We start from the raw sequence: 22,345 nt of genomic DNA, 5'->3' as shown, positions 1-22,345 counted from the left end.
GTCAAAGAAGAAATCATAGAAACAATCAACAATTTCATTGAAGAGAATGACAATGATGAGACATCCTACCAAACTCTGTGGGATGCGGCCAAGGCAGTACTCAGGGGAAAATTTATATCCTTGAGTGCATATATTAACAAATTAAGGAGGGCAGAGATTAACGAATTGGGCATGCAACTCAAAAAATTAGAAAGCGAACAAATAAAAAACCCCCAGATGAAAACTAAATTAGAAATATTAAAAATTAAGGGAGAAATTAATAAAATTGAAAGTAAAAGAACTATTGAATTAATAAATAAGACTAGAAGCTGGTATTTTGAAAAAACAGATAAAATAGACAAAGTAGTAGTCAATCTAATAAGAAAAAGGAAAGAAGAAAACCAAATTGACAGTATAAGAGATGAAAAGGGAGACCTCACCTCTAATGAAGGGGAAATTAAGGCAATCATTAAGATAGCAGCCTTGGACCCAGGACTGACCTTCTGTTGTGAAGCAGTGTCTATATCTGATGAGATCTGAGAGGCCAAGAAAGGCACGCTAGAGAAATTGCTTTAGACTATACTATGATAGTTAGTTATATTGTTAATATAGTTCATTTATACAGATGAATGAAAAGGAAGAACATTCTAGTCTAGAGAAACCAGTTATCCTTAGATAGGTACAGACCATATTTTGATGAGCCAAAGCTCATTTTTTTTTCAGCAGAACATCCCTGTACCTCATTTCTTGTTTTGGGCAATTTTATCATTGCTCCACCTTTATTAAGTTTTGCCTCACCAATTCCCAGTTAATTCCTCATTCCATTACCTTTTCCTTTTTTAAGACCTTTCCTTCCATCTTAGAATCAATAATATGTTTTGGTTCCAAGATAGAAGAACAGTAAGGGCTGGGCAATTGGGAAAAGTGATTTGCCCAGGATCACATAGCTAGGAAGTGACTGAAGGCAGATTTAAACTTAAGATCTTCCATCTGTAGGCCTGGCTCTGACTCTCCTGAGCCATCTAGCTGCCCCAATTCCATTCCCTCTTAATCATTCATCTCACTTGTGTGCGGCATCAACCCATTCCACCTCAGCAATAGACTTACGGTTATTCAGAGAACTGACAAGTTTATTTCAGAGATAGACAAATATGGGCTGGATTACTCAGAGGTTTCGCAGAGGAGACTAGAACCTGAGCTGGGCTTTAGAAAATGAATTGGCAATTTTTTAGAGATAATTGAAAAGGGAGGGCATTCTCATAGAGAGAAAATATTAGAAAGAAAGAAATTTCTCGCCTTGTAAGCTTGTTCACAGAATCATTATATCTTTTTTTTTAACCCTTGTACTTTGGTGTATTGTCTCATAGGTGGAAGATTGGTAAGGGTGGGCAATGGGGGTCAAGTGACTTGCCCAGGGTCACACAGCTGGGAAGTGGCTGAGGCCGGGTTTGAACCTAGGACCTCCTGTCTCTAAGCCTGACTCTCACTCCACTGAGCTACCCAGCTGCCCTCATTATATCTTAATTATAAACAATGTTTGAATTAAAAATACTTTAGAAGACCATTGAAGTAAATATGTTTACCTTTTTCTTTAGACTTAGTCTACCTACCTTGCTCAGGCTAGAAGTGAAGTGACTATTCACAAGCTCAATCTCACTGCTGGTAAGCACAGGAGCTTTGACCAGTTCTATTTCTCACCTGGGCCAGTTCCTCCATCTTTAGGCAGTCTGAAGCCAACTACCACCCAACCTTCTGGGGTTTACCCTATTAATGCTAGACTTAAGAAAGACAGAAACCTGATTGGCTTAGCCCACTGCAGCTCAGAACTCCACAGCTGGAGTGATGCATCAACTTCAGCTTTCCTTGTAGTAGGGATTGCAAGCATGCATTACTACAGCAGGCTTTTGGTCTATCTCTTAAAAGATGTGCCATTCCCCAAATTTACCATTGAGATTCTCTAAGATCAGCCTGAGCTGTGTTATAGGATAATACATTACAACTCAGTAAAGGTTATGTCAACAACGAAAGAAGAGAAGAATAGGACCAATACCCTATCTTAAAAGTAAAGTTAATTAAAACTGTAGAATGAGGACCAAAAAGTTACTCATCATTTCAATATTCTTGGACTTTAGAGCTCTTTGAAATCATTATATAACACAAGTCATAAGAATAAATTTTTCCTTCAAAAAGTCTTTTTGGCATAAACAGAGCTGCTGTTTCACGAACAGTTGGGCACCCAAATAATTGGAAAGATTTCTGAAGAGCAAATGAAGCAAATGAGATCACAGAAAGTGGGAAATATATGGAGGCAATTCTGAAGCTAAATGAACATGTAACATAATTAGTGCAAAATGAAAACTGGTGAGTGTCCATATGATTTGGATCAACAGGATTTGAAGGTCTCTAGTTGTTAAAGTCAAGAGTGGAATCTGCTCCCGTTTCCCTTTTACCAAAGCATAAATCTCACCTAAAGACCTGTATTTGATGGAGACCTGTTTACTCTGAAATTAACTAAAGGCAAAAGCAGCATTTCAAAATTTGTTTATAGGTCTCCAAAATTAAGGAGTAGCTAGGAGCTACAGTGGATAGTACAATGAGCCTGGAATCGGGAAGTCTCATCTTCCTGAGTTCAAATCAAGCCTCAGACACTTACTAGCTGTGACTCTGAGTAAGTCACTTATCCATATTTGCCTCAGTTTCTTTGTCATCTAGAAAAGGAAATATAAATCTATAAATATAAATCTAATTCCTCAAAGAAGGAAATGTCCCATTAAAAATTAGAACTGGACAATTAGAAACTAATAATTTCATGAGACATTAGGAAACAATAAAACAAATTCAAAACAATGAAAAAATAGAAGAAAATTTGAAGTATTTCAGTGGAAAAATAACTGACCTGGAAAATACATCCAAAAGAGACAACGTAAGAATCATTGAAATGCCCAAAAGTCATGATCAAAAAGAGTTTGGACACCACATTACAAGAAATTATCAGGGAGAACTGCCCTGATATTCTCAAACAAGTGGAGAAAATAGAAACTGAAAGAATCCACTGACCACTACCTGAAAGAGATCTCAAATTTAACAATCTCAAGACTATTATAGTCAAATTCCAGAGTTCCCAGGTCAAGATGGAAATACTGAAAATAGTTTAAAAAGTTCAAATATCATGAAGCCACAATCAGGATTACACAGGACCTAGCAGCTTCTAAAGGGTCAAAAGGTATGGAATATTATATTTTCTGCAAGGCAAAGGATCTAGGACTATAACCAAGAATCATCTACTCAGTAAAACAGAGCATAATACTCCAGGAGAAGAAATATACATTTAATGACAGAAATAAAGTATGATGATCAACAATGTAAGGATCCAGGGCAGCTCTAAGAGATCCATGAAGAAAAAGACTATCAGCTTCTATAGAAGGAACTGATAAAATCTGAATGCAGAATGATGCATGTCATTCTTCACTTTTTTACCTCCATGAGTTTTTCTCTAAGAAAGCAATTTGTGTTTTTTCCACAGTGTGATGAACATGAAAATATGTATTATATAATAAGACATGCACAGCCTAGATCACATTCCCTGCTTTCTTTAGGGAGGAGGGTTGGGAGGGAGAGAGAGAACATGGATCTAAAAACATCAGAAGATAATTATTGAAAATTGTATCAATATATGAAAAAAATTTTAATCTAAAAGAAAAAGAAGCAAAGGGAAAGCCTAGCCTGTGTTGAGAAGTTGGAGAAATGTAATATGGAAGGAAAAGGGAAGCTTTACCACTGAATACTTAAATATAAGTAATAGATATAAGGTCTTTAAAAAAAGACCCTTACTGTCTGTTTTATAATTGATTCTAAGTATCAGTTCCAAGGCAGAAGAGAAGTAAGGTCTAGGCAGTTGGGGTTATGTCTTGCCCAGGGTGACACAGCTAGGAAGGGTCTGAGGCTAAATTTGAACCCAGGCCCTTCCATCTCCAGACCTGACATTTTCTCCATTGAACCACCTAGCTGTCCCAATATATTCTTCTTGTAAAGGAAGGAACTGGACTGTCTGAGGAAGAAATGTTTATTTGTACTCCAAGCAATTGTGTCAGCCCATAGGTTCTGTCAGAAGAGAGATCACCTAAGAAAGATGAACACTCTGCATCTGCAGGTCTGCTTGATCTCAACTCCAAGAAACAAGATACCCTCAGGCTGGTCCCCCATATTTCATCTTCCTCTTGTGATTTGTCTTCCCCCATTAGATTGTAAATTCCTTGAGGGTAGGGACTGTTTTCTCAGCACTTATCATGATGCCTGACACATAGTAAGTGCTTAATAAATGTTTATGGAATTGAATTGAATTGAATTATTGAAGAAGAGAAAAGCAATGGTGGTTGGTAAAATCCTGCTGAAGGGTACTGAAGCAAATATTTCTCAATTTGACATTAACAATAGAGAGGTTTGCTGACCTCCTGGGTTATGTATCTAAGTTTTACAGAACCTCCCAAGATTTGTCATAGTCAAAGGCTTGTTGTAGTCCATATGGGTATAAACAATTCTGCTGAAAGGAATCCAGGAAAGAATTATGAAGGATTATGAAGTCTGTCACTATAGCATATAGAAGAAGAGGCAAAGGCTTTGGAAGAGAAAGGAAGTTTTGAAAATTGGACAGCTAGTTAAGAAGGTGGTATGTGAGAATGGGATTTGGATTTCTGTACCACAGCTAAAAATTATGGGGAGGATAGGCTTTTGGCCAGGGATAGAGAACACCTAGCAAAGATTCATAAAAATGGATTCACCTGAAGTTTTGCAAATCTAATTTTAAAAAAGCCTCTAAACTGAAAGGGAAGAGAAGAGGGTCAAACTTTTGGAGTGCTAGAGTGTATTAGAAGAAAATCAGCAGAGATGTTCTGTAATTCATAGGAGATGAAAGCCAAAGAAAGTAGCAGCAAAAGAAGTCAGTGACTATACTAAAAACAAACAAAAATACAACATATGAGGAACTAGCAAAGTAAACTATCAATCCTAGTATAAGGATTCCAAGATGACCTCATAATTATCACTGGGATATGTTGATATGGTACCTAAGTATACTTTTTCAAAAACAGAATAAGTGGAAGGGTAGTGGAGTTGCATTCTCTGTTAAGAAAATATTGTCCAAAAAAAAATCCAGCAACAAGACATGGGAAAGTATAGTAAAGAGCAAAAGGAAAGATCAACAGAAAGAATGACACCAAAAATATTGTCATTGGTAAATAGTTTAGATGACCTGGAAAAAAAAGGAACAGGGGCATTCAGGACAGATCAACAGCCTTGTCAGCACCAGTCTTGCATCTCAGATTGCCTCTTGGACAACTTCACCAGGACAGCTCATGGCTATCTTAAATACAAATGTTTAATATCAAATTCATTATTTCCTCCCCCCCCTAAACCTGCCTCTCCTGATTTTCTTATTTCTACTGGGGGCATTCTTCTAATCATACAGATTCTCAACCTAAGAGTCATCTTGGACTCTTCACTCCTAACCTCCAAAACCAATCATTTGCCAAAGTTTAACTATTTTGTACCCTTTCTTCTACTCATTATCGCAACCATTCTAACGCAGGTCCTCATTGCCTCTTGTCAAAGTTACTATAATCATCTCTTAATTGGACTCCCAAGATCCAGTCTCTCCCCCTTCTAATCAATCAATTTTCCAAAGAGTTGCCAAATCAATATTCCTAAATTGCAGGTCTGACTACATCACTTGGGTAGTGGCCCAAAAAAGTTCAGTAGCTTTAGGATAAAATACAAACTCCTCAGTTTGGCCCTTAAAGCCCTTCAAAATATGTCTCCTGCCTCTATTTCCAGGCTCTATACACAATTCTTTTCTTTTTTCTTTTTTGAAAATGTTTATTTTTTTCCAATTACATATAAAAACTATTTCTAATATAGTCTTTAAAATTTTGAGTTCCAGATTTTCTCTTCACTTCTCTTCCTTCTCCTTTCTTTGAAGACAAGCAATTTGAAATAGATTCTGCATGTGAAGTCATGCAAAATATATTTCCATATTAGCCATGTTTATAACTCTCTGGATGGACACTCCACCCAAACCAGCCTGCTTGCTACTGGCCATATAACATTACATCTCCAGTCTCTCTGCCTTTGCATAGTTAGTCCTCCTTGTCAATAGAAAGTGGAACATGTATAGAGGCCAATATAAATGGCTAAAATGGTGACATCCACATGAAAGATAGCATCTTAGCAAACCAATGGATTGTGTCTACAAATCTGGGAAGCCCCCCAATGCAATTGGAATGTTATTCCTCATCACCTCTGCCTCTTGGAATATCTAGCTTCCTTCAAAACTCAGTTTAAATGCCATCTCTCTCAAGCTACCTTTCTTGACTCCCTCAATTGTTAGTGTCACCCCCTCCTCAATCACTATGTATTTATTTATTTTATTCCATGACCTAAAATTCTCCTGGAGAAGCAGGGCCAAAAGAAATAGGAAGCTCTCAAGAATGAAATTCTTAAGACCAAAGAGAAATAATTTCATTAATGAGAAAAAGGGAGAACAGAGCCAATTACTTGGGCAAGGTGGCTAAAATTTTGCTTGAAATATCCAGGTGACAAACTTCCTCCCCATGCCTTCTGTCTTCATACTCCATGGTCTTCTGTTAGCCTATGCCATGCAGCAAAATCACCACCATTCATATGACAGGCTCTGGACAGCTATTCTTAGAGTTTGGTTACCATGGTACCCCACTCCCAGGCTCATCCTTCCAGCACCACCATTCTGCCTGGTCTTGCCCTTTCTTAGGATTTGGGAGATTAGAGAACATTAATTATGCCTTAGGGGAATCATGCCAGACTTTCTGGAGGTTAAACTACTCCCTCTTCCCTCTTGAATGTACCTAGAGCAGACTGCCCTCAATAACCCTTCCTCTTTTGCACCCCACCCCCACCCTACACACACACATCAACTAAATTTGCTCTGTGGACAAGAATTTCTAGTTCCAATTCTGAAGAGGAATTATCTTTAAAGATACACAAAGAAGATTAAAGCAAGATTCGACAATGGAAGATGAACACAAAATCATGATTTCTAAGAATACCATCAGGTACACTAATGTTCAAAGAGACTAAGGTTGGTAAGAATGCAAAAATGGATTTTTAATCTATATTGGAGGAAAGAAAAAGTTTGAAAAAGAAATAGAACTGCCACATGTAGAGAGGAAGACAATAATAACAAAAGGAAGATCTAAATTGCTTCTTTTTTATGCCAAAGAAAATCTTTAGGTTGGAGCAGACAGAACAGAAGTTGTTAAAAAGAAAGCAAAATCCCTGAAAAGTAAAAGAGAAGCAAAAGAACACTTAGCTGCTCTTGAGAAATTCCAATCAAGAGGACTAGACAAATTGCATCCCAGAACACTGGAAGAATAGATGAGTGCCATTACTGAGGCACTGTCTGAAAGTCATGGCAAATGGGAAAGTTGTCCTAATTCTGAAACTGGGAGTTTCAGAATTTTTTTTCAAAAAAATTTTTTTCTAAAATTTTCTCAATTTTTCAAGAAATAAAAGAAGTTAGATGCAAACCTTAGACCTTGATTTCAAATCCTAATGAATTTCTTATAATAAAGAGAACAGTTGGGAAGAAGCTGGAGTGTTTGAGATTAATTCTTGCCCATATTCTTTTTAAAGGTTTTGCTAAACAATGAATGACTTTTGACCATGTCATATCATTTAGCCCCTCTAGATATCTGATACTTCATTTGTAAAATGAGGGGGCTAGATTAAAAGGTCTTTAGGTCCCTACTGCTCTATATCTACGATTCAACCATACTAAAATGCAGGTATAATTAGCATGCTTATCCTATAGGTTGATGACATAACTAAAGTGGTGGTAGTGGTGGTGGTAGTGGTAGTAGTAGTTGTTTCCTTCTGTCACATCCAACTTTTCATGACCCCATGGACCATAATAGCTATCTTTGAGGTCTTCTTGGTAAGAATACTAGAGTAGCTTGCCACTTCCTCCTCCAGTGGATCCTTTTTTCAAGCAATCTGAGGTTAAGTGACTTACCCAAGGTCATACAGCTAGGAAGTATCCAAGGCCAGATTTGAAATCAGATCTTTCTGACTCCAGGCCCAGAGCTGAGCCACCTAGCTGCCTCTGACAAAGCTGGGAGAGGTTATAAATATGCCAGATGACCAGAATCAGGATCTGAAAAAGAAATGACCAGATTTATTGAAACAACCAGAGTATAAAATTGAATCGGCTCTAGTAATATGAAATTTAATAAGGATAAACGTAAACTCTCACATTTTAGTTCAGAAAGCATTCTTACCAATACAAGACAAGTGCTCAGGTATGGCTTAACAGCAGCTTTGAAGGTTTTAATAATTAATATTTGTTAACACCAGTGGTATGGCTGGGGCCAGCTCAAAGGGGGTTCCCAGGACCATGATCATTTTCACTTATGAGCATTTGCATCTTGAAAATTAGCAAACATATAAATCAGGGTTTGATTTATTGTTTTGTTGATGGAGAAAATAGTAATAATGCAGATTAAATGTGTGTGTTTGTGTGTGCACGTGTGTGTGTGTGTGTTGGAGAGCCAGTTATTAAAACATTTACCAGCATAATCCTGGCTAATAGTGTGATGTAGCCGCCAAAAAAAAGCTAAGAGAATTGTATTGTCTAGAACTGAGGCTCTGGTCTACAGTCATACCACCCTGAGCAGACCTATGATGTGTATGTACACAGTAGCTACAATACAAGGAAAATGGGATAAAAGCAAAAAAGAAATCCAGATGGGGTACTATAAGACATGTGAGGCAAAAGATCTCATTTTTTAACTTGAGGGCATCATGGGAGACAGTAGCTAAGCTGGAAGAAGAAAGCGGTTGAAGAAAAAACTTGAAAGAAAAAAAGGGTTGGGTTTTTTTAAGGGCTAAATACAATAAATGGCAGAGAGCCTGGGGCAGTGGTGACTCCATTCCAAACAATCTCAATCATTTGAACCCTCCAGGATTTTCTCTAGACACCATCCCTCTCTACCAGTACACACTGCAGTATTTACCTCTCCTGGTAGGAACATTTTCATCTTCCTGTATCTCAATTTAAATTTTAAAAATAATAATAACATGAGGGAAATTATTTTTGAAATGAAATGAAAACTTCAGTAATTTGATTTGCAGGAAATGAAGAACAAAGTGTCACCAGCAGAGTGCTTTTAAATAAGTCATAATTAATTACGCATGCATCTATGTTTGGATGCTCAATTTATGACTAATTATGCAGAAAATGTAATTGCATACTGAAGTATTCAATCATGTCTTCTCTTTTGCTCTCTCCCTTCCACACACCACTGTTTCTTTGACGGGAAGCGCCACCTGTTGAAACTGTCAAAGGGTTTGTCAAACCCACATTCAAAGAGATATACCAGACCCAAAATGGAGCTGTTCTTGTTTAGAAACATGCAGTTAAACTCTAAATTATCTCCTAATTTCTCCCACCACATTTCAATCAACATAGCTTTGGAATTCTTTGTTTCTTCGTCTCCTCTTGGAATTCTTTTAATAAGAAATTATTCTAATTAATTCTTAGGACAGCCCGATATGTTAGATAACCCAGAAGATCATATCATCTCTTTCACCTGTGGATTTTCAGCCTGTTTTTTCCTATTTGAAAGAATTATAGAGCTTTAAAGGAACCTTGAGGGTTCATCTAATCCATCCCTCTGGCCTTGAAAAAGAACTACATTTGTTCTCCCAGAGTTTCTAATCTCTTCCCCCATCTTAAAATTCAATAAAGAGAATAGTAAGGAAGCAAAGAAAAGAAAACCAATTTAAAAACCTGCTGAATCCCCAGAATGAATCATGGGAATAAAAGCACTGTGGGAACATTTCCCTAGATGAGGAATTTCAGGAGGTAGGCAGGCAAAAAAAATTGTTAATAGAACTTATAGTATTTGATTGGATAAGAATTACTCTGCTGCTTTTACTAGTTCATAAGGAAAGTGGAATGGACCATACAGCTTCTCCCTTTCCCAAAAATCAGAGATGGGGGGTGGGTTAGACTGCAAAAATGAATGACTACTTCTCTTTCACCTTGCCTGGCAGAGGTATTGTAGCCCCTGAGCACTGATTATTTTTCACTCCATCCCATCCAACCCTATCATATATATCATCACTATGACAATGGTGAAACAAGATTATAGAAAAGTCTAGTGGACTTATCAGGAGAAGAGATCTGGAGATAAAACAGAGAAAAGTGAAATTTTTCCATGGCAAATTAATGTTCTGTTTGCTAATAGGACTATTAATTAATGTTACAGTGGAAAGAGTTCTGGCTTTGGAGTCAGAAGATTTCGGTTTAATATATTAAGCTAGTGTTTATGTAATGCCTACTATGTGCCAGGCACTGCGCTAAGTGCTTTACAAATATTATCTCATTTGCTCTCTGGGAAGTAAGAAGAACTATCTCCATTTTACAGATGAGAAAACTAAAGCAAATAGAGATTAAGTGACTTGCCAAAGGTTACCTGGCTGGTAAGTGTTTGAAACCAGATTTGATCTTTGTGATGTCAGGTCTATTGCTCTATCCACTTCACCACCTAAATGCCTAGTTTGAATCCCACCTGTCTCCCTCACCTCCAGTGTATCCTTGAGCAACTTATTGAATTCAATTTGCTCCTTCAGTAATAAAGCACCTTCTACTTTATACCAGGACACAAAGACAATGAAATAGGACATGTCATCAAAAAGCTTGTATTCAATTGAGGGAAATAACATGTACAATGAAAATAAAATTATAAAAAATGTACAAGGTTGTTCCAAAAGTCTTGGTGAAGCTTTAAGCTAAAAGAGAAAGCAAAAGTAACTGGGGAAAATCAGGCTAGGTTTTCCTTGAACTAAATTTAAAGAAAGCCAAAGATTCTACGGGGGCAGAGGGAAAGGGAAAGCATTGTAGATATGGGAAACAACCTATACTAAGCCACAGAGATAGGAGATAGGATGTCCTATATAAGGAAAAGAAAACAAGCCAGTATGACTAAAAAGTCAAGGGTCTGGAAGAGAGTATTGTGAACCATCCTGGACTCCCATTTATTTCAGAAGCCTTTACAATCTGATTTCCATCACCACCATTCAGCTGAAACTGCTCTCTCCCCAAAGTCAACATTGACCTCTTTATGCTAAATCCAATAACCCTTTTTCAGGCTCAGACTCCTTGACCTCTTTCAGTGTTTGACACTGGTGACCACACACTGTCTTCTACTCTCTGCCTCTTCCTTTGTGACATTATTCTCCTGGTTCTCCTTCCATCGTTGTGACCACTTCTTGCCAGTTTCCTTGTGAAGATCAGAGCCTCCCCCCCCATGTGGAGGTGTGAAGGGCTCCATCTATGCCTTTTCTACTCTCTGTAGTCTATAAAGATGATCTTACCAGCTTCGATGGGCTCAATTTTCATCTCTCTGACAGACTTTCCTTCATCTGCCTTCCTCCACCATCTCCAATCAGTTGCTAAATGTTGCTCATTCTACTTTATTTTTTGTATTCACTCCTTTCTCTCTCCTCCTCAGATGGCAGTTCCAGTTAAGATTCTTCTCACCTCTCAACTAGACTATTGCATTTGCCTAATTACTGGTCTCCCTATATCCAACTTCTCCCCTTGTGTGTCTACCCTAAACACTGTTGCCAAATTGGTATTTCTAAAGTAATACTCTGACTTTGTCATTCTCCTGCTAAAGAAGCTTCTCTATTGTGTCTAGGATCAAATACAAATTCCTCTATTTGGCAATTGAGCCCATTTACAATCTTCCTCCAGGCTAGCTCTCCATGAAAACTATAGACTACCTCCCCATGCATCCTCTATATACTAGCCAAATTGGCCTACTTGCTTTTTCTCATATACATTTTGTTTCTAGGTCTTTGCAAATGTTGGCCATCTTTCCCAGAATGTACTCTCTCCTGAGGTCCCTTCAAGACTCAGTTCAGGTACCATTTCCTTCAAGACACAATTCTGATTTCCCTAATTGCTAGTGTGAACCTCCTCCCCAAAAATCACGTAGTATTTAATTTTGCACATCCTCTATTTATCTATTAATTGATGAACCTATTTCCGCCTAGAAGATAGTCCCTAACTTCAAAGAAGTCAAAGATTATCTCAGTTTTGTATACTCAGAACCTAGCACAGTGGTTGGCATATAATAGGTGCCTAATAAATGCTATTGTTTGACTATTTCAGCTGTAAAATGAAGAAGTGGGACTAGATGATTCCCCATTCAATTCAACATCCATGACCCTATGGTTGACCTACTTCATACAGAGGGGACTGTACAGAAGTTATAAGAGAATCTCTGTTCTTATGAACGTACAGTCTAGATCCAAAGACAGAATATATGTGTGACCAACAATACATATTGACAGATGATGTTAGCCAAATCAATGGAACAGAAGACAAGGAATTCAGATCATTATGGCTGAAATGATCCAGGAGAAATGGACAGGAAAGCTGGACTTGAAAAGAACCTTGTAGAGGTAGAGCCAAAATGGCAGAGAAGGTATGTGATCTGATCTCCATCTGATCGCCACCAAATTACTCACCAAAAAACTGATATTTTACCTCAAAATGAATTCTAAAGAAGCATAACCCACAAAAAGACTAGGTGAAGTAATTTTTGAGCCCAAAAACAACTTAGAAGGCTGGCATGAGGGAATATTGTAGCCAAATTCCAGAACTCCCAGGTTAAGGAAAAAAATATTGCAAGCCGCCAAAAAAAAGCAATTCAAATATTATGAAACCACGGTCAGGATGACACAAGATTTAGCAGCTTCTATGTTTAAAGGATCAGAGGGATTGGAATAAGATATTCCAGAGGGTAAAGGAGCTAGGACTTCAACCAAGAATCACTTAACCTGCAAAATGGAGCATTATCCTTCAGGGGGGAAATGGGTATTCAATAAAGTAGAGGAATTTCAAACATTCTCGATGAAAAGATCAGAGCTGAATAGAAAATTTGGCTCTCAAATACAAGAGTCAAGAGGATCACAAAAAGATAAACATGAAAAAGAAATCAAAAGACATTCATTGAGGCTAAACTGTGTACATCCCTACATGGGGAGATGATTTTTGTAACCCCAAAGAACTTTGTTATTATTGGATAGTTAGAAGGAGCATACATAAACAGGGGGCAGTGCTGCGAGATGAATATGATGGGATGATATAAAAAAATTGAATTAAGGCATGAGAAAGAGGAATGCAATGGGAGAAGGGGGGAAGGAAAAAATAGAATGGGGTAAATTATCATACATAAAAGAGGCATGAAAGAATGCTTACAGTGGAGGAGAAGGTATGGAAGGTAGGAAAGACAGCATGCGAACCTTCCTTTCATCAGAATACACTTAATGAGGGAAGAACATACACTATCAGTTGAGTACAGAAAGTTCTCTTACTCTATAAAAAAGCAGAAGAGGAAGGGGCTAAGAGAAGTGGGATGAGGCTGATAGAAAAAGAGGGCAAAATGAGGGAAGTAATGGTCATAAACTAAACGGGGGGGGGGGAAATTGGGTAGAGAGTAAAATAGTAATCATAATATGTTGCAAAATTTTTTTACAAGACTCTCTAATAAAGGCCTCATTTCTCAAAAAATAGAGAAATAAGTCAAATATGTAAGAATATAAATCACTCCCCAATTGATAAAAGATCAGAGTATATGAACAGGGTATTTGAACAGACAAAGTAATTAAAGCTCTATATAGTCATTCTAAAAATTCTCTAAATCACTATTAATTAGAGAAATGCAAATTAAAACACCCCCATACCCATTTGATAATGAGATTAAATCTACCCTGCCCATCTTTAGATTTAATCACCAAAGGTGAAAACATCTCCACTTTACTCACAAATTGGGAGGTCTGTAACCCATATGTGCTAGAGTGAGTGAAAAATCAGAATTTACTGACTGCCTCCTGGGCAGTCCTAAGAAAAGCATCTATTGTGATTGGACACATAAACTAAGAGGAGGGCACAGGAAGTGATGCAAAAGAGGCCCCTTTTAAAAGAGAGTTGAGTGTGCTCAGGGCTCTCTTCTGGTTCGTGAACAGAACCTGAAGGAGCTCTTCTGGTTCATGACCAGGACTTGAAGGAGCTCTGGACCTTGGTAAGATTGTTCTTGAATCTTTCCTTTGGAATTCCACAAGGTGAATGTAAAGACTGAATATTTCTGAACTTCTCTTAAGAAACTTCCTTTTTAATAAGGACTCTGTGGGTGAAGCTTTTGCTTCGTTCGCCTCTGACCCTTTGGGCCTCTGACTTGCTGGCCTTGGGATCAAGGCCAGATTTCCCTCAGCTGAAGGTTAATTGGATCTACCTGGATTGAACTAGGGGATCAGAGCAAATTACCTAGTGTGTTAGATTACTTATCCTATCTTATCCTCTCTCTCATTTCCTTATTTCTTCTTCCTCTCCTCATTTGTAAATAAACTTCCACAAAAGTAATTTTGACTTGAAATTATTCTTTAATTGGGGATTGATAATTATTCGATTCCCTGGCAACCAACCATTTAATATTTACCTAATCAAACCCCCTTTTTACCACTTACACCTATCAGATTTGCTATTATGACAGAAAAGGAAAATGCTAAAACTTGGAAGGGATATGGGAAAGTAGAGACACAAATGCACTGTTCGGAGAACAGTAAACTGATTTAGTCATTTAGGAGAGTAATATGAGCCTATGTCCAAAAGGCTATAAAACAGTATTATGCTCTTTGACTAAGCAATACCATTACTAGATTTGTATTCCAAAGAGATAAAAAAAATTAAAAGGGAATAACATATATGTATAAAAATATTTGAAACAGCTCTTATTGTGGGGGCAAAGATTTGGAAAGTGAGGAGATATTCATTTTTATTGCAAAATGGCTGAGTAATTTTCATATGTGATTATAATGGAATGCTACAGTGCTATAAGAAATGATAAGCAGGAAGAGCTCAGAAAAACCTGGAAAGAGTCGCATGAACTGAAGCAAAGTGAAAAAAGCAGAACCAGGAGAACATTATACATTGTGACAATGTCTGTATAATGAACAACTGTGAATAACAGCTCTTCTCAGAAACAGAATGATCCAAAACTATCTCAAAGGAAGCATGATTTTTTTAAAAGCCATCTGCTTCCAGAGACAAAGAACTGAAGGGTCTGAATCCACACCAAAGCAAACTTTTTTCACTTTTTCTTAATTTTTTTCTATTTGAGTTTCCTTCTACAAAAGAATTAATATGGAAAAATACTTTATAAGAGTGCACGTGTAAAATCTATGAGATTGCTTACCAGCTCAACAGAGGTGGGAGGATAGGGAGGAGCAAGGGAAAGAGAAAATTCAAAACTCAATATTCTTTGGAAAATATTAGAAATTGTTTTTACATGTAATTGGTGGGAAATGAAATAAAATTTGATATTTTTAAAAGGGACCTTTCAGATATTCAGAGGGAATTGAAGAGGAAATTTCTTATATGCTTTTCTTTATAAATTTTGGGAATATCTACTGTAGCATTTGCTAATGTGACATATTAAAAGCAAATCCATCACTCATTATGACAAACATCTTGTAACACATCTGGACAAACTTAAGATTACAATTACATTTTATAAAAATACTTTGTAATTACCACCCCTACATTTAGCCAGTTTCATATCAGAAAATTCAACTCATTTTATTCATCATTATCAAAAATAATATGAAGCAGCCATTTCTGAGAAGTGCTATTTTTTCCAGTGAATTAGAAAAAGTCCCTACCTAGTAGGGGGTTTCAATCCAGAATAGATATATTTCCTTGGCTCAAACATATATTGATCAATATAGATAAGGATAAATATTTTTATCAATAATAACCCTCACTTCCATAGAATCAGTCAACATGTATTTACCAAGATCCTACTATGTGCCAAGCACTGGGCTAGGCATTGAGCAGAAAAAAAAGCAAATATTTGTAATTAACACTGACCTGAACTGAAGTAGTGGTCCAGAGCTCCAGAGCCTGAATGTTATTTCCATTTGTCTTCTCCATCCCCTCTCCTAAACTTTCATTTTTCATTCTCACTTTACAGTCATCATCAGTTTCCAGAGGGGAAGGCTGCAATCCAGACACACTAAAAATAGAATTCTTGCCATGTGAAAGCCAGACTCAGATTTATGATAGTTTTAAAATGTGATCCTTTATCTATAAGTTTGAAATTCTACAAGAACTAAGCAAAGTCATACTTACCTGGTCTTCAGAACATGACACACCATAATCTATAGTGAGAAAATCTAAACTCCTCATCCTTCACCTTTTATATGAGGAATACCTATCATGTTCTTTTGCCCTGACAAGCATCTCTTTTCATAGGTTTTGCACTTAATGAGCAGGATCGTTGAAGTCCTGGGAGTATTGCTAACCTCGCTAACAAAAAAAATCTATTTCTGTAAAATTATCACTATAAATAATTGAACAAGCTTGTCTAAAAAGGCTATTGAAAAGGGAGAGGAATTTTCCTCTCATATTTGAATCCTAGACCACTTTGTCACTCAGTGTAGTAACTAGCATGAAGATAATAAGGCTTTGCCCATAATGTTGATGTGGAGGGAGGAACAGTGACAAAGTATTTCCTCCCCAAGGTAATCACTCCTCCAACTTTACTACAAGGTCTTCTGATGCTCTATCAGATGTAACCATCACTTCCAGGGTCCTGTTTTCATAAGTGTCTTCTCCCAGTCCATCTTCCCCCCAACCTCTAAAGGACAAGGACCAGATTACTCCTCTCCCATTATGATGGCACCTGCAGTTTGATTATTCCCTGCACCAATCTGGATATCCCCTCTCCAACTGTTTTGCTCTGGGTGAAAAAAAATCCAGTACTAACTAATATGCATCTGATCTGAACTGAACTGAAAACAGGTGAAAGTCTATGGCACAATGGATCAAGTGTTCAGGAAGAAGGGGTTCGATCCTGAGTTACTCCAAGGTCTCTGCCTTCCTCTGATCTCTCATCTCCAGCTGCCTTTCAGACATCTCAAATTGGATGTCCAGTAGACATCATCTTAAACTCAACATGTGCAAAACAGCACTCATTATCTTTCCCCCTAAATCTGTTTTTTCCCAAACCCCCACCTTTCTGATAATCATAGAGGGCAACATCATCATCCCAGTCTCCCAAGTGACTAGGTGGATAGAGCACTGGGTCTGAGGTCAGGAAACCCTGAGTTCCTATTCAGTCTCAGATATTTCCTAGCTGTGTGCAAGTCATTTAACCTATGCCTCAGTTTCCTTATCTGTAAAATGGGGATGATAATAACACCAACTCAAAGAGTTTGTTGTAAGGCCCAGATAAGATAATTGTATAGGACTTAGTACAATGCCTGGCACATAGTAAGCATAATATACATATTAACTCCTACTACTGTTGCTGCTGCTGCTGCTGCTGCTATTATTATTATTATTATCTCTCACTCTGTCTTACATACCCCCATACCCAAGCTATTGCCAAGCCCTGCAGGTTTCACCCTTACAACATCTTTCTAATATCCTCCCTTCTCTCCCCTGACACTGCAACTGTCTAGGGCAGGCTCTTATCACCTCATACTCAGATTATTAACAGCTGATTGGATCTGCCTGTCTCAAAGTCCTCCCCAATCCAATCCCCTGCTCCATTCATCCACCAAAGGGATTTCCCTAAAGCACACACCTAATCATGTCTCCCCATGCCCCTTCTGGATAAATTCCATTGGCTCTCAATTGCTTTCAAGATCAAATACAAATGCCCTGTTTGACATTCAAAGACCTTCATAACCTAACCCCCTCCTACATTTCAAGTTTCCTTTTACCTTACTCCCTGCTATATACTCTTCCATCAAGTGACATTGGTCTCCTGGCTATTCATGAACAAGACACCCCGTCTCTTGGTTCTAGCCATGTTCCATACTTTTAATGCTCTCTCTCTCTCTCTCCACCTACTGACTTCCCTGGCTTCCCATAAGTATCATCTTTTATAAGAAGCTTTTCCCAACCCCTCTTAATGAGCTCATGGACCATAGCACACCAATACTATCCATGGTGGTTTTTTAAACCCTTACTTTCCATATTAGAATTAATATTGTGTATCAGGTCTAAAGCAGAAAAGTGGTAAGGGCTATGCAATGAGTGTTAAGTGCTTTCCTTCTATTATATCCTATTAACCCTTGTATATAGTTTGCTTTATATATATATATAGATACATATATATATATATATATATATATTTGTTTGCATGTCATCTCTCCCTGCCCTCCATTTGATGGTAAGCACCTGAGGGACAGAGACTGTTTTTTTGCTTTGCCTCAGGGCTTAGCATAGTGCTTGCTATGGTGAGTAGAATCTAAATGAGAAAACAAAGGTTTAAGCTTCTGAGCATATCAATTTATTAAGCAAAGCATACCAATTGCATAATACATCCAGACCAGCTTCAGTATTAGACCCTGAATATAGGAAGGGAGACTGATTTTTATGTATTAAAACAATCAAATAAGATCAATTAATTAAAAGGAAACAATTAGCCAGGATTCATAATTAGGTAATCTGATTTCTAATTGGAGGAAAGATTAAGCACTTTCCAAGTTGGGAGGAGAAGAGTGAACAGGTGCAATTCTCTGAAATCAGAAAAAAAGAGATATCCTACTCCCCTCAAGTGTCTGAATTCAATCAAAGGAACATGGAAACAATAACTGAGTAGTGTTGGGCCAGTTTTCAGATAAGACATATGAGTTGCTTGAGATGTACAATTGTGAGAAAACTCCTTGCATCAATCTTTACATCTGACTGAGTTTCTAAGTCAACATAACCTAAGACAGTGATGGCAAAACTTTTAGAGACTAAGTCCCAAACTGCAAACCTCACATGGCATTTGAGGGATTACCTCAGCCTTACCCGAGACAGGTGAGGGAGGAAGCACTCCCATGGGCTCCTGGGCAGAGACAGGGTGATGAGAGAAATGTCCTCAGGCTCGGTGGAGAGGACGAGGGGAGCAGTCCCTTCTGGCATGTGTGCCATAGATTTGCCAACATGGTCCTATGACCTTAGTTAAGGGACTCTAAGCAGCAGCCAGAGTAGTCTAGCTTTTGACTAGATTCAAACAGGGCAACAAAGTTTCCTCATAATTCCCATAAATGGATAAAGTTTCCTCACACAATTGAAACTGGGGACTAAGCAAGCAATTAAATAGAAAGGGAATTGAGCTGGATCCAGAATAGAGACACAAGATAGAGTGGGTGTGGTTCACTCAATTAACACATTGGTACATAGAAGGCATTTAAATGTTTATTGATTGATTAGCTGCTGATCCACAATTACTTTTTTGTTAAAATAAATTAGACTAGATGGTCTTTGAGGACCCTTTGAGTTCTGATCCTATAATTATTTTTCAAAAAAGTTAAGAGAGGGTCTTTGTATTTTGGTCTAAATTTTACAGTGGCAGGATTCAGTGACTCTTCCCTCTTGGGAAATAAATCCCAACGCTTTCTGCCTTCAGTGAAGGTGCTTTTCATAATTCTAATAAGGTAAGAATTGGGAACAGGTCAAGATCCAGATCTTAGTATATGTAAATTGCTTTTTTTACAGAATATTTACAGAATATTCAGAATTACTAGATCTTAGAAATATAAGGGAAATGGAGCAGGAGGGGCAACCTATGCAATCCCCAACATAGAATAAACTGGGGAGCCTGTTTACAGAATAGCATGATGATATGTAATGGAATTGCCTGACTCCACAACTTGTAGTGGATGTTCTGTGGTGAATTCTGGTCTGACAACCATGGGTTCAGAAATTGGCTGCATAGCTAGAATTAGGGTGCATTTAAAAGATACTGTTCAAGGGGGCAGCTGGGTAGCTCAGTGGAGTGAGAGTCAGGCCTAGAGACAGGAGGTCCTAGGTTCAAACCCGGCCTCAGCCACTTCCCAGCTGTGTGACCCTGGGCAAGTCACTTGACCCCCATTGCCCACCCTTACCACTCTTCCACCTATGAGACAATACACCGAAGTTAAGGGTTAAAAAAAAAAAAGATACTGTTCAGGCAAGGGCTCACTCTTGATTTGGCTTTTTCCAGACTAGCCATTGTTTGAGTCGGGGAGGAAGAGGGAGGAGAGGAATAGAGACAGAGACAAAAAAAGACAGAGAAAAGGAATAGAGATAGAATATGATGAGAGAACCCTCAGGCTCCTATTGAAGCTGACATGTGGCTCCTAGAGGCCACTGTTCTTTACCTCTTTTGCTCTTCCTACTTTAAATGAAGGAAATTAGAGATGTCTATGGCCTCATAAGGCTCAAGAGGTCATAAGAGTGAGTCATCGGAATCCAGATTTCCCAGAATCCAGATGATAAGAAGAGATCCCTTGGGACAAAATCATTTCTTGCTTTAGGGGTGGGCAAAAGAATTTTTCCCTCTTTCCCCTACCACCATCTGCCATGGATGTCCAACACTGGACACTTACTAGCTCTGTGACCCCAGGCAAGTCATTTAAACACTATATAAGAAGGATAATAACAGCACCTACCTCCCAGGGCTATGGAGAAGATAAAATGAAGTAATATGTGTAAAGCATTTAGCATAGTGTCTGGCATATTGTTCAGTTGCAGCTGACTCTTCATGACCCTATGGACCATAGCACACCAATATTATCCATGGGGGTTTCCAAAACCTTTGCCTTCCATATTAGAATTAATATTGTGTGTCAGGTCTAAAGCAGAAAAGCGGTAAGGGCTATACAATGAGAGTTAAGTGACCTGCCCAGAAAGTCTCTGAGTTCAGACTTAAACCCAGGACCTCCTGTTTTAAATCTGGCTCTCAATCCACTGAGCCAACTAGTTGTACCCCCATGGAATTTTCTTTGTAAAGACACTAGAATAGTTTGTCATTTCCTTCTCCAACTCATTTGACAAATGAGAAAACTGAGACAAATAGGGTTAAATAATTTGCCCAGAGTCACACAAGTATTAAACATCTGGGGCTGGATTTGAACTCGGGTCTTCCTAACTCCAGACGCAGAATTCTATCCACTGAACCACCTCAGTACCAGCTTGGTATTTAGTAATTGCTTAACAATGCTTATGTCCTTCCTTCCTTCCACAGTCTTATGTTGGAGCTACTCACCCAGAAGAAAACATTACACTCAGAAAAGAGTCAAGGCAAGAATTGAGGAAATAGGTGAGTTAGTTCTAACCATCTGGAGCTGAGCTACAGAGAAGAAGCTTCCAGAGAGCCAAGTCAAGGGACCTGCCCAACAGAGACATTGCACCCAAGGAAAGCAATCAGGATATCATGAGAAAGTAAAGACTATGAGCAGATTTCAGCAACCAATCAGAACAGACTTCCTTTATCTCCATCACTTCACATCATCCAATAGCTTTCAAGGATTTTCCGACTTGCAGCCTTTAATTGATTCATTGATTGATAAATGTTCTTGCCTAATTAAAGTATCCAGGTACAACCTTTCTTCACATACTTAAAGTTGGGAGGGGTAATTACTCTGCTGATTCCATGACCATCTCTGCCTTACAAAGAAAGAAAGAACAAAGTCATTTCATTTTGGAGAGGGAGGACCCCAACAACAATGGGAGAGAGAGCAAGGGGAAGTGGGAAAAGACAAGAAAGACCTTGTATAAGAAATATCACTTCAGTTTAATCCTTGAAGAGAGAGCTTTTAAGAGTGAGAAAAAAAGGAAAGCATTCCAGGCAATACAGCGTTAGAAGTTGGAGTATTATGTCCAGGGAATGGTCAATATTTCAGACTAGAGCAGAGAGTACATGAGCAAAACTCTGGAAAGATAAGTTAAAGTGAGATAGTGAAGAACTTTAAATGCCAAATAAGAAAATGTATTTTTTTTTCAATTTTGTTAAGCATCTAACTCTCAGCCAGGTCAGGGCAGCTAGGTGGCTCAGTGAATAGAATTCTGACTCTGGCCTCACAAAGACTCATATTAGTGAGTTCACATCTGGTATCAAATATTTACTAGCTGTGTGACTCTAGGAAACAAATCCCTGTTTGCTTCAGTTTCCTCACCTGTAAAATGAACTGGAAAGGGAAATGTCAGACCACTCCAGTATCTTTGCCAAAAAAACCACAAAGAGTAGGAAACCATTGAACAACATATATGCCAAGCACTGTGCTAAGTTCTTTACAATTTATCTCATTTAATTGTCACAACAACCTAGGAGATAGGTACTATTATTACCCCATTTTCAGTTGAGGAAACTGAGGCATTCAAGATAAGTGACTTGCCTTGGGTCACACAACTAATAAGCATTTGAGGTCACATTTGAATTCAAGTCTTCCTGATTGAAGACCCAGCAGTCTCTCCACTGTAAAACCTTACTATAATATGGAGATATTG

Source organism: Gracilinanus agilis, chromosome 1 (genome assembly GCF_016433145.1).
Source record: "Gracilinanus agilis isolate LMUSP501 chromosome 1, AgileGrace, whole genome shotgun sequence".
NCBI lineage: Eukaryota > Metazoa > Chordata > Mammalia > Didelphimorphia > Didelphidae > Gracilinanus > Gracilinanus agilis.
This window is presented reverse-complemented; position numbering follows the sequence as displayed.